This window comes from Cebus imitator, unplaced genomic scaffold, assembly GCF_001604975.1.
Source record: "Cebus imitator isolate Cc_AM_T3 unplaced genomic scaffold, Cebus_imitator-1.0 Scaffold89, whole genome shotgun sequence".
Taxonomy (NCBI): Eukaryota; Metazoa; Chordata; class Mammalia; order Primates; family Cebidae; genus Cebus; species Cebus imitator.
This window is the reverse complement of record NW_016107404.1, coordinates 28,807-42,066: the sequence shown is the minus strand read 5'-3', so window position 1 is coordinate 42,066 and position 13,260 is coordinate 28,807.

Here is a 13,260-nt window from a genome sequence, read left to right as displayed (position 1 = left end):
GGAAGGAAGGAGGGAGGGAAGGAAGGAGGGAGGGAGGGAAGGAAGGAAGGAAGCCATTTCTGTTTCTAAATCCACTGGCTCCCTCCCACAGCTGGATTATGGGCCAGGAGCAATTGTCATTTTCAGGATTTTGCTGTCACTGTAGTGAGGACCACGAGGTCTTCATGCACTTCCAGTCCACACAACCCCTGATCAGAGCCCCCATCTCCCTGTTCTGAAACAGCTCCCCAATATAGGACTGATTTCAGTTAAACTTGAACCCCTTCCCCTGCCCCTGATTTACATGGAGACACTGAGGCCAAGAGAGGTAAAGTGACTTGCCAGGGGTCACACAGCTAGAAAGTGGCAGTGCCAGAACTGAAGGAGGCCCTCATTCCTGAGTCATGACCTTTCCCTAGCACAGCCTTATAGCCAGAAAAGCAAAGAGAAGGGAGAGAAGGAGGGAGGGGAAGGGGACAGAGAGGGGAGGAAATGTCTCTCCTCTCATAGCTATCTCAGGGAGGTAAGTTCCTAAGTTCTTTTCCCCTTCACCATTACTAGCCCAGGTCTCTGAAATCTGTCAGGCAGGAAGTTCCTCTTGATACCTAACCTCCATCCCCACTCTCAAATTCCAGACCATTTCCTCTTAGCCTGTCTTGCCTGAGGAAGGAGAACAGCTTGATCACTCTCCTCTGCACAATGAATGCCTTCCGACCCTTGCAGCTCATTATTCAAGCCCCTGTCCCCACCCCACCCCCACCCCTCTTCATTCTCCAGGCTGAGAATCCCAGGTCCTCTGGGCCCCTTTCCAAATGCTTTCCATCACCACCCAGCAGCTGACAGGATAAACGGGGGTGGGGGTGGGGTGGGGATAGGCCTGGAGTGATGGTGGGTATCGATCCATGGGAAGCCCACAGGCCAAAGCAGCTGGAGATGGGGAGTGGGACAGGGGCCTGGGTCGCCTTGATTATCCCCCTGCCCTGGTGTGGGCCTTGTAGGGCCCAGCGTGGAGACTGCAGACCTAGGAGCTGGGCTCTGGGTCTGAGCCCAGCCTCCCACAATGAGATTAAAGCAGGGACTGTCTAATTGATTCTGATGGAACTGGGAGAGAGAGTGAGATGAATGGAGAGTGCAGGAGAGGGAGGAAGGAGGGCCAGGGAAAGGGGGAGGACAGGGGAGGGCCCGTCTGGGAAGCCCAGTGGCATCAGCACTAGCTAAATCAATTACCCTCCATGCCCGCCCCCAGCCGCTCCCGCTGCAGCCCCCTCCCCTTCCTGGGAAACCAGCCCACTGGCCAGTCTGTCCCTGAACTGGACAGAGAGGGTAGTTGCGTTGGGAGGCACAAGGGGAGGGAAGCTGAGTTAAAGCTCCCAGGATCCAAGATGATTCAGAGAGGCTGCGACAGTTACAGTGACTGGCAGGGAGCTAGAGACACCAGGTGAGAGAGACAGGAACTGGGGTGGGGTGGGAGACACAGATAGATAATCAGGTCCTCGCCCACTTCAGGTCCATCCATCCAGCAGCCTCCCTCCATCCTGCTCGCTGCCACCCCACCCGCCTCTCTCCCCTTGGCTCATCTCCCTGGGCTCCTCTCCAGGGCCCACTCCCAGACAATGGTTACTGCAGTGTGAGAAGGAGTGGGAAACAGGACCCCAGGACTCTCCAGCGCCCCACTCAGCCCGTGCCCTGCAGATAGCCAGAGAACTGTGATAAGGACCCAGAGCAGGGGGGACGCAGGTCACCCAGACAGATCCCAGGTGGACCCAAGACTGAGATGAGGATGGGAGGCAAGAAATAGACCCTCCCAGAGAGAAATCCAAAACAGGAGAGATACGGGGTCTGAGCCCTGGCATCAAAGACTGGAGATGTGAGCAAGCGCCCAGCCAGTGTGAGTGGTGAGAAGGAAGCAAGCAGAGCAGCAGGGCAGGAGCAATGTGGGAGGAAAGGGAGACGGGGAGGAGGGTGGGAGGCTCCTGACCATCCATAAACAGCAGCGGGTGGCAGTGAAGGGTCAGCACCCTGGAGAGGGGAGAAGAGTAAAGGGATCAAAGAACGAGGAGAGAACACAGCTGGCCAGCCAGGGAAACCGAGGCATAAAACGAGGTCGACACAGCCTCACATTGAGGCTCCAGAAGCAAGCACGACTACAAGCTCCCAGTGACTCCTGCCTCCCCAGGCTCAGAGCACCGAAGGGACCAACCCGGAAGGGAGCATGGACTGAGACCCTCAAGACCCCAGCTGCAGCCCCTGGGATCAGGAGCCACCCTGGGCCAAGGGTCTCATGGCACTTGATTCCTGTCTAGGGAGTAGGCCACCATGGGGTCAGGTCCAGGACAAACTCCTAGGGGACTTCAAACCTCACCCCGCCCCCCCCAAGTCCTTCACTGTCCACGGAAGCCAGGAGAGATGGCACTCAGTGCGCCCTGGCCAGACCCTGCATCCCCTCAAATCAAGGCTAGAGGCTCTCCTGGAGCCTGCAGACTTCTGTTCTCTCTGCTGAGCTGGATGGAACTATTGGCTTCCTTTCTCCCCCACCCCAAGGGTCCCAGACTCCTCTGTGATCCACTTGAACTTGGCTTCTGGCACATCCTATGCTCATTTTGTCTGGTGGCTTTAGGGCAGAGCAGAGCAGGCTCAGCTCCAGGCAGACCAGAGATGAGGAGGTCTTTGAAGGACCCTCCTTTGGCAGCCTGGCCCAATCCCTGCCAGGGCCTCTCCACCCTGTGAATGGATACACTTGGGGCACTGCCCCTCTGGGAGCCTCAGTGTCCTCATCCGCAACATGGCCGCTGCTGTGTTCGGTTTTCTCTCCTCCCAGAATAGTGGAGTGCATGCAGAAGAAAACATGTGAGTTGCATCATCTCCATTGTCCACACCCTCGCCTCCCAAAGAGAAGGATCCAGGTAGAAAGCCAGCAAAGAGACCAAGATCAATTCCTGGCCCTGGCACCTGTGGGCCGTGTGACCTTGGGGAGTTAGTTTTCTATGCTGAGCCTCTGCTTCCTCTTCTGTAAAATAGAGACTAGGATCCTAACCTCACGGAGTAATCGTGAGGATTAAATTCAATGTGAACACGCCTGGCGGGGGACCTGATTCATCAAGGCACCCTCAGGAGCTACTGAACAATATCTCAACCACAACCCCTCCAGGCTCTGCCAGCCGCACACTGCCCACCCCACACCCACTAGACAGACGCTCCCTGCCAGAGCACCCTGTCTGGAACATGCAGTTCGCACCACTGTCCAGGGAATGGATGCCTGAGGGAGAGAAGCCAGGAGTCCCAGCAGGATGAGGCCAAAACAGCATTGTTAGGAGATGCTGGAAGCAGGCCAGGGGTGAGGTAGAATGCGGGCATATGAAGAGGCTGGAACCCAAGAAGAGAGTGGAATTGGAGGATAAGATGCCTCTCAGTCCAAGAAGAGAAAGGAGGAAGCACAGCAACTATTTCCTGAGCACCTCCCAGCCCACTCAAGACAAGCAGGAGGAAACAGGCTGGGACTAAAGCAAAAATACTCTAGTTAGACAACAGGCAGAACTTCCAATGAGGCACCACACTGCCAGAGAGGCCTCTTTTTTCACCCTACTATTCCCATTCTATTCCCCATGCTCTTCCTCTAAACTCCAAATGAGGTCTGAGTCTTCAATATCCCATGACATCGCATAACATCTCACTTTCCAAAGCCCTGACTCAACTTAGCAGGAAAACAGGCTGACGCTGCTGCCCCCATCCCCAAATCTCCAATCTCACTTAGCCTGGAGCTCTCTGTATGAATTCTCTTGCAGAAACCAAAACCCATTTTGGGAAATAAGGCCGCTTCCCATACAGACATCTGCTCCCATGCTTCAGAGTCCCTTTCCCAACCAGGCCTCACCTGGGCCATTCAGACTGTCCCCTTGTTAAGTTTTCTGTCTCTGAGAGGCAGACTGAGGTGCACAGCCTGAGGATGTGGGGTGGTGGGAGCCGGAAAGCAGCTGGGGGACAGGAAGGAGTTTAGGACTTGAGTAGAAAGGGGACAGACACGTTTTCTTTATGGAGCCAAAGGAAGAAAGCAAACATTGGCCTAGAAATAGACGAATTATATACAACAAACCAGACACACGTAAAGCACACATCCCCCGAGGAACAAGGAGGATGCCGTGGAGGACCAGGGTGAAGGCTGGGACCCTGTGGACGGGGAGTGAGGGGCTGGGAGAGAGAAGAATGGAAAAGGAAAGAGTTGGGTCTTTCCAGAAAGAGAAAAATGCATACTAAAGGAACTTCCTGGCCATTTGTGGATCCAAGTGACTGTGCTGACATGCAAACTGGATGCAAAAGAGCATGCAAATGAGGTCACTTGCCAGATAATTCTTAGTCTAGGTCACCTTGATGATAATGAGGTTACAGTTTGGGGGCTGCCCTAGAGGTAAGAACTACCCCTAATTCTCCTCCATGAGTGCCCCAACTCCCTGGAGAAAACCCCTCTTTCCCTCCAGCTTTGGGCACCAAGGGGGGAGACTCATGGGGCCTCTTTCCACCCATGGGTCTCTTTCTAGGCCCGCAGGCCCCCCTCATGCCTTTTCTCTGCCCACCCTAAACTTCCTGCTTCTGCAAGGGGCTTGCCCTTTCACCTCAGAGCAGGGAGGCCCTGAGGAAAGATTTCTGTTGATGAAAAGAGGCAGGGAGTCCAGAAAGGGGAAATCAGCTACAATCATGAGGTCAGGCCAGGATCAAACCCCAGTGCCTCCCCAGTACTCCCTGTTTTCTGACTTCATACCCTGGCTGATTGGGAAGTGCCGCCTGGTATCTGACCTCCCACCCTCCTGCTGTTTTCAAGCTGGCTTCAAACCTCACCCTCCTGTCAATGGCCTCAAGACCACCCCTAAGACAAGGAAGAAGAGGGTCCAGAGGAGCCATCCCGTGTTCGCTCCCTGGCTGCAGCCCCTGCACCACCCGACTCTTTTTTGCAGGTGAGGGAGCCGAGCCCAGAAATGTGAAGTGGACCCTCAGGGTGCAGTGGGCCAATTGAACACGTTGACTTTTGTTCCCTCTCAGGCTCACACTAAAACAATAGTAAGGGTTTTTTGTTTTTTGGTTTTTTTTTAATTGAAGCATAAATCTAAGGGGAAAAAAAGAAGAGGAAACAGCAAAGAGAGTGAGCAGATGTCCAGCAGTGTGCAGTGCCCAGCGATGGCAGCTGTGGGGGTGCTCAAATACTTCCGTGCCAGTGGGTGAACAGCCGTGGCACCCCACAGGTCCCATGCGCCAGCCCCTCCCCTGGCTCGGCAGCCCTCTCCTCAATTCGGCAAGGAAAGGGCCAACTCCTGGCCCAGCAGGGAACCTAAGGACCCCTCCAGCCTTTCACCCAGTCCCTAAAATTGCTGGTTAAATAACTTGATATCACCCCTCACAACAGTTCAGAATTCTGGGAGCCAAAGAGTGACAGGCAAATAGGAATCCTAAGCCTGAGAACGCTGACCCCTAAGCTGCCTGGAGAACCGCCGAGAAGTAGCCGGCTTCACTCACAGTACAGACCACCCAAAGGCTTGGAATTGGTGGCTCAGATGCCTTTGGAGATGGGGTAAACGTGACCCTAAAACAGGAAGGTTGGCCGTGTGGTGGCTCATGCCTGTAATCCCAGCACTTCGGGAGGCCAAGGTGGGTGGATCACCTGAAGTCAGGAGTTTGAGACCAGCCTGGCCAACCTGGTGAAACCCTGCCTCCACTAAAAATACAAAAATTAGCTGGGTGTGGTGGCGGATGCCTATAATCCCAGCCACTCAGGAGGCTGAGGCAGGAGAATCACTTGAACCCGGGAGTCGGAGGTTGCAGTGAGCTGAAATAGCACCACTGCACTCCAGCCTGGGCGACAGAGTGACACTCAGTATCAAAAAATTAATTAATTAATTAATTAAATAAAACAGGAAGGTTGGTAGAATATGGAAGAAGAACTTCCGTGTCCCGCTGTCATCTCTGACCCTGCAAAAGACAGGAGGTTCATTACAGACAGAGGAGAACAGCCAGGCCGTGGCCTGGGGACAGCAGGCCCCATTGACCAGACTGCAAGCCTGGAGGGGTGCTGAGGGGAGGGCCTGAGGACTAGCAAAAAGTGAGTGTTTGCTACCTGACTGTGACCTGCCCCAGGCAGCAAAGTGGAGGCCCAAGAGCAGGAACCCAAAGATACTGACAGGAGTTCCCCCAAGGAAGCACCCAGCCAGACACCTCAGAACAACCAACCCGCCCTTTACTGGCTCTCTGCTGATGAAGCTTGCAGGGGAAGGGAGGAGAGCAAAGGCCACTCAGAGGAATCCAGCACGATGTGGGAAGAAGAAGCCACAAGATAAGCAACCATTAGCGTCCTCAGCAATGAGAGAAGACAGTGCATCCACAAACACGAACGAGCACTGTTAGCTAGAAAGAACATTTGGAGAACAGAAATGGCCTTGGAACTGTGGACGCCGGAGTCCCTGGCAGAGCCCTGAATGCACCTGTGCCAGGCAGCTGCTGACCCCAGCCCCCCCCATTCCTCACCACGCTGGCAGGAGGCTGGGCCCTGCAGCTCTGCACAGCCCTCAGGGCACAGGACCTCCCGATGGAGAATGAGGCCAAAATCTGGAGACCAAGAGGAGAAATGAAGGCCCAGGCTTGGGAAGGGCGGGCCACAGGCCTGGAAGGAACAGACAGAGGGGCCAGGGCAGGGAATGAAAAGGGACAGGACTGCCAGGCTGAAGAGCCTGTGGAAAGCCCCTCTGGACTCTGTCACCCATGGACCCAGCAGAGATTGCCTAATAGCAGTTCCAAGAGGCAGAAAGTGCCCATCTTCCGGGTAGGAAAGTTGATGCCCAGAGCCTAGAGCGAGCAGAGCAGGCTCATCACTCAACCTACAATGCAACCGCTGCCTGACATGTGGAGGCTCTGTGTGTCTTCTCACAGTCTGCACCCGAGTTTGAGTTCTGCCTTTATCACATACCCGCTAGGACTCCGGGGTAGATCCCGGCACTCCCCGTGCCTCTCTCTGCCCATGTGTTGCCCACCAGTGCCAGAAGCTTCCTCCCAGGAGTCGCTGGGGCCAGGCCCTCCATCCAGGCTTCCAGTTGCAGCAGGGTAGGGGAAGTCCTCAGGGCCCCCAGCAGACATGTCCCCCAAGGAGACCAGGAGGGACCTGGAGGGCTAGACCCTGTCTCTGCTCTGGATTGCTCTGAAAGCACACCAAGCACAGTCTATTTTTAGCCAGGACCCAGCAGGCAGCCAGCCACCCAGTGCTATTCTAGACTGTAGGTCAGCAGACTGGCCAGGGTGAAGGGGAGCCATGGCTGAGGCTGAGGAGCACTTTCAGAAGACCTCAAAGCAGGGGAAGGGCAGAGAGGGTTGAGTTGGGAGAAGTCAGGGGAAGGCTGAAATACCAGGAGGGCAGAGGGTAAAGGAGCTTCCCTGGGGCTAGCATCAGGGGGCGAGGAGGGTCAGACCTGGCCTCTTCTCAGCACCCAGAAAGGAAGGCTGTCCAGTGAGAAGGAGGGATAGGCACAGAGCGAGTGAGCTGGAGGAGGAGAGAGGGCAGGGGAGGGAGATGAGAGACAGAGACAGAGGAGCAGGTAGGGAGTCAGAGTGACAGGGAGACTCAGAGAGCAGCGGTGGAGGTAGGAGGTAGTGACAGTGACAGCCCCTACTCCCGGGCAGGAGGGTCGATGTCCAGTCCCCTACCCCACCACTCCCAGGCCTGACGGCCTCCTCTCAAAAGAGCCCAGCCTCCTTTCTCCCACTAAGGCCACCCAGCCTTGGCCTAGGAGGCTTGAGACCACACTGCATCCCTGAATCCTTTCAAGACCCCTCTCTGCCCCACAAGTTATATATAAAGGATGTCAAGCTGGGACATGGACACGCACACACGCACACACACACATACACACACACAGGCACACATGGCCTCCTGGGAGGAGGGGACAATGGAGAGGGAACAGGGGTGTCCCTTTGTCCCCCTGCCTGGCCTTGGTAGCGCAAATCCACACAAAGAGCTTCACAAAGGGCATCTGGCTCACAGAGGGGGAGATAAATGGGGGGAGGGACAGAGGGGAGCCCCCAGAGTGGAAATGCCCAGTCAGTGGCTCTGGGAAGCAAGATGGGGGGCTGTTCTCACAGCCCAGAGGCAGCTAAAGAGCTTAGGGGGAAGGGGCAGCAGGAAGGGGTGGGAGGCTGGGGGTGGCAGAGATGGGGGATGGGACTCCATCTCTCAGGAATGGGGAGAAAGCTGGGTCAAAAGTCACCTCCTGGTGAGGGGGCTGTCAGAAGTGCCAACCTGAAGGACGCTACCGAGGAAGCAGGAGCTGGGCTTCCTTGCCCAGCCTGAGCCAGGGGCAACAGGCCCGACCCCACCCCATCCTCAAGGAAGGTGGCTGTCACAGACACTCCCATCACATGGCCTCACATCTGACTGGAAACAGGGCCCCAGTGCCTTCAGGCTCAAAGGCGAGTCTGGGGAGGAGGTCCCAGGACAGGGGCTGCAGATTAGTCAAGGAAGACAGTGACCTCTTGCTACCAAGAGACCACTGGGAACAAGAGGAAGTGCTCCCCACTAAAGGGTCCAGGCTGAGGGGCCTGTGCATCCCAGCAGAAGCAGTGAGGAGATGCGGGAGAGGCCAAATGCAGAGGGCTAGGAGCCCCAAGACCTGGCTCTCATCCAACTCTGCACTAATAATGGAGGGACTGTGGATAAGCAACCTTCCTGGGCCTCAACCTCCCCCTCTGTGAAACAGGGTAATTATGAAGTCCAGGTCTCCTTTCAGGGCTGTTGTGAGCATAGGGGAGTCTCTTTGTAATTTAAAGGCATTCATTATCATGATTGCTAACTGCCTTCTGGCCTGCCTGGGAGTCAGAGACCCCAAGCCCAGGGCTCTCCCCCATTCCTGGTCCCCCTTGGCTCCTGGCCAAGTCAGCAGGTGAAGGGGTCAACTAGATGACCTCAAAGGCCCCTTCCAAAGAGAGAAAGAAATGGGTGTTTCTTGAGTACCTGCTTCATGCTGGGAACTTTCCATACCTTACCCACCTTAATCCTCTCACTAATCCTGTGAGGAAGGTGTTATTATTCCCATTTTCCAGATGAGGAAACAGAGGCTCACAATACCAGTCGGTGGCAGAGCCTGGACTTGCAGCCAGATCAGCCTGGCCCTGGTCAGGTCCATGCTTTTCCCACCAGCCCTCCTTGTTATGGTGCTGTGAGGGTCTGAGCTCATCTGTCCCCCACGCTCACCCCCAATGCCTGAACCCCAGAGAGCAGCTCCCAAAAGAGCCTCCTCCCCCCACACCCATCTCCAGCTGACCTCAGAAGTCAGCGGACTGCAGAGAGTGACAAAAGAGAATGAGGAGATGCCCGTGAGGACAGAGGACAGGTGGATACCAACCTCACTGCCTGTCCACTGTGTCCCAGAGCTTGGCATATGCTCTGTACTCTGAAGCTGATGCTTTGCCGCAGCCGCTGAGGTGGGCTCTAGTCTGCCCATTCTACAGGTGAGGACGCTGAAGATCAATCAGAGTCACTAACCAGTTTACCCAGGGCACCCCACTGGGAAGTAGTAAGAAAGGACTCCGAGTCCCTATTCCCTCTGCTACAGGTTCCCCTCTGAGCTGAAGCCTTGGGGACGTAGTGTGGAGTCACATGGGGAGCAAAGGGGTCTTGGGAAAGATGCAAGAGAACTACAAAGAAACTGCCCACCCCCCACCCCCCACCCCCAGAATACTACCTCCAACATACTCACATCCCTGCCTGCTTTGCTGCAATCCCATTAACAGGCAAGGGAATAAATTAGCCCTGCTTAGCATATTGAGTGGCGGGCGTTCAAGAGGCCGTCTGGGTGCCTCACACATCTCAATGCAGTCTGCCAGCTGCCGCAGTGATGGGGAGCTGTTGGGGGCAGTGGAGGCAGGGGACAGTCTGGCCTGGTCTGACCTCCCACAGATGGCCTCAGCTCAGTGCCCAGAAATAGTCTCTCCTGCTCTAGCTTCATTCCCCTAATGGTACTGCAGCTTGGCAGTGGCTCTGAGCACCCCTGCCCCACACATCAGCCAGCCCAGGCCAGCCCCAGAGGACACCCAAGGTTAGTGTCAGGGAGTGGGAGGCTGCCCATTCTCCCCTAGCATGAGCTTTGGTGTCCAAGGCTGTGTCCAGGGGAAGAGGAGACAAGCACAATGCCTATTCTTAAATGCCCCTCCCCAGACCCCTCACTGGCCCAGTGTACCCATGCCTCAGTTTCCCCCTTAGCACAGAAGCATCCCAAGCAGAAAGGAGAAATGGGAAAGGGAAGGGTGTCAGAGGCCAAATGAGATCAGCACCATGTCAACTAACACAACTGGAGAAAGGGATATTAACTCAACAGCCAAGAGCCGCCTAACGCCAGGAGGGCTGGCAGCCAGGCTGAGCAGGCCTAGGCCAGGAGGGAGCACGACAGCATAGGGCCCGGCCTGCTACCTCCTTCTAGGTGCCTGAGTCACCCCTGCCCACCCCCTCCCACGCTACCTCTGACCCCCTGGACTAAGGCCCTGGACACCGTCACGCCTCAAGGCCCTGCAGCTAGAACAATATGCTCCGAAGGCCTTCTGCTGCAGGAAGCAGAAATGACAAGGGCCCCAGCTGCGTGCTTCATTTATTTTATTTTATTTTATTTTTTGAGACAGAGTCTTGCTGTGTCACTCAGGCAGGAGTGCAGTAGCATGATCTCAGCTCGATGCAACCTCTGCCTCCCAGGTTCAAAGAGATTCTCCTGCCTCAGCCTCCTGAGTAGCTGGGATGAAAAGCATGCACCACCACTCCCAGCTAATTTTTTGTGTTTTTAGTAGAGACTGGGTTTCACCATGTTCATCAGCTGCTCTTAAACTCCGGACCTCAGGTGGTCCGCCCACCTTGGCCTTCCAAAGTGCTGGAATTACAGGCATGAGCCGCTGCGCCTGGCCTAGCTGTGTACTTTAAAATCCATTGCTGTGTTTGCTGAGGTCAGGCCTCCCACAGGCTTCTCCTTGCCATTGGCAAAGTGCAGTGGTGATATGAAGGCAGACCCCTTCCTGGGAGACACAAGATTTCGTTTTTTTTTTTTTTTTTTTTTTTGAGGGGGAGTTTCACTCTTGCTGCCCAGGCTGCAGTGCAGTGGCGTGATCTCGGCTCACTGCAATCTCTATCTCCTGGGTTCAAACGATTTTCCTGCCTCAGCCTCCCGAGTAGCTGGGATTATAGGCACCCACCACCATGCCCAGCTAATTTTGTATCTTTAGTAGAGAGGGGGTTTCACCATGTTGGTCATGCAGCCTCCCAAAGTGTTGGGATTACAGGTGTGAGCCACTGCGCTCGGCTTAACGTTTTAAATTCTATTTTTTTAGAGATCACCCAGGCTGGTGTGCAATGGTGCAATCATAGCTGACTGTAGCCTCAAACTCCTGGGTTCAAGTGAGCCTCCCGTCTCTACCTGTCAGGTAGCTGGGATTACAGGTGCGATCACCCCACTGGCACTAGATCTTTCTGGATCAACGTCCCCTCCACAGCTCCCTGTTGGCTTTGCTGAACTCCCCTCGGAGTTCCCCCAGGGCTCTTTCCTCTCTCCGTCCCTTGGGGTCAGATTTACATTAGGCGTGAGGCTCTCCCAGCCTCCCCTAGCTCTTCCATTTCAAAATCAAGCATTTCCCCTAGTAAAATCCTCCATTCAATCTGATCTTGTTTCTCAGAAGACTTAGACTAAAGTTCCTTAGACAATGACATCATCCCTTAAACAATGATGCCATCAATAGTAACATCTTGATTAAGAGCTGTCAATATGTCCCATACTATACTAAATGCTTCTAGAGCACTGGGGAAACCAAGGCACAGAGAGGTTGCATAAGATGTTTATCAACACACAGTCCTTAAGTGGCCAAGCCCAAGTGAAACTCAGTGTAAGCTGGAAGGTCACTTGTGTACCTACTCTCCCATAGATGACACAGATGCCAGCCATCCCTACCGCCTGACTTTTGGAGGAAGAAAAAAGGTAGAAAAGCGACTTGAGGCTCCCGAGGAGTGGTGAGACAGACTCACAAGAAGACACGCATGGAGCACGAGAGCAACTGAAGGAGAGAAAGGAGGCAGGCAGGAGGCCAAAGGAGACCAGGAGCAGAGCCCACTCTGGCCCCGAAAATCCTGACCCTGCAAGCAAAAATCCCTCTATCTCCCCAGGGCAGGGCCAGGTTGGAATATTGGGCCCAAGGAAGCAGGAGAGAAAGGAGAAGGTGGCTGTAGCGCACATTCCCTCCCAATCACTTCTGGCCATCCTTAGCCAAACACGCCCCATCCCCACCTCCCTCCAGCCCTTTCCCCACCCACCACGTGTGTCAGGAGGCTGCACCACAGGTGCCCCTCGAAGCCCTGAGATCGGGAGACTCCAGCCCCGCCCATCCCTCCCCTCCTCACCCTCCAGCCCCTCAAGGGCAGGGCGGACAGGCCTAGCCTGGGTCCAGGATCCCAAGAAAGCCAGGCCTATCCCCTGCCCATCCCCCATGGGAGTGACATCTGGGCTGACAGCAGGTGAAACTGAGCCAAGAGGACATGGTGGAGGGCCAGCCGCATGAAGTGAGCTATCAGCTCAGATCCTGGCCCAGCAGGCTTCATTTGTTAGGGCTACTGGCTGGGGTGTTGAGGGCTTGGTGGAGGAGAAGTCAGGGAGGAGGAAGGGCAACCGCCTTCCATGAGGCCCACGGAGGAGAGACTTTACAGCAGACACAATACCCATGCCACACACACACACACACACACACACACACACACACATTCCCGTTGTGAGAAACACCCACCAGCTCCTCCAGTCACCCTACACCACCTCCCATCATCCTCCACCCTGAGCCAGGGATGGTTTAAAATGTCAATACCTCTCTGGGGGGCCTTCCCGGGGCTCCTCGGCCTACACGATAAGTATAAAGCCCAAACTCTTCTTCAGCTTGGCATTCAAGGCCCTTTCCATGCAGACATACCTCTTTTTTGCTGTTGGTTTTTTGGGGTTTTTTTTTTTTTTTTTTGATATGGAGTTTCGCTCTTGTTGCCCAGGCTGGAGTGCAGTGGTGCAATCTCAGCTCACTGCAGCCTAAACCTCCTGAGATTTAAGCAATTCTCCTGCCTTAGCCTCCAGAGTAGCTGGGATTACAGGCACCTGCTGCCACGCCCGGCTAACTTTTTGTATTTTTAGTAGAGATGAGGTTTCACTATGTTGGCCAGGCTGGTCTCAAACTCCTAACCTCAGGCCATCAACCCACCTCGGCCTCCCAAAGTGTCGGAATTGCAGGGATGAGCCACTGCGCCCG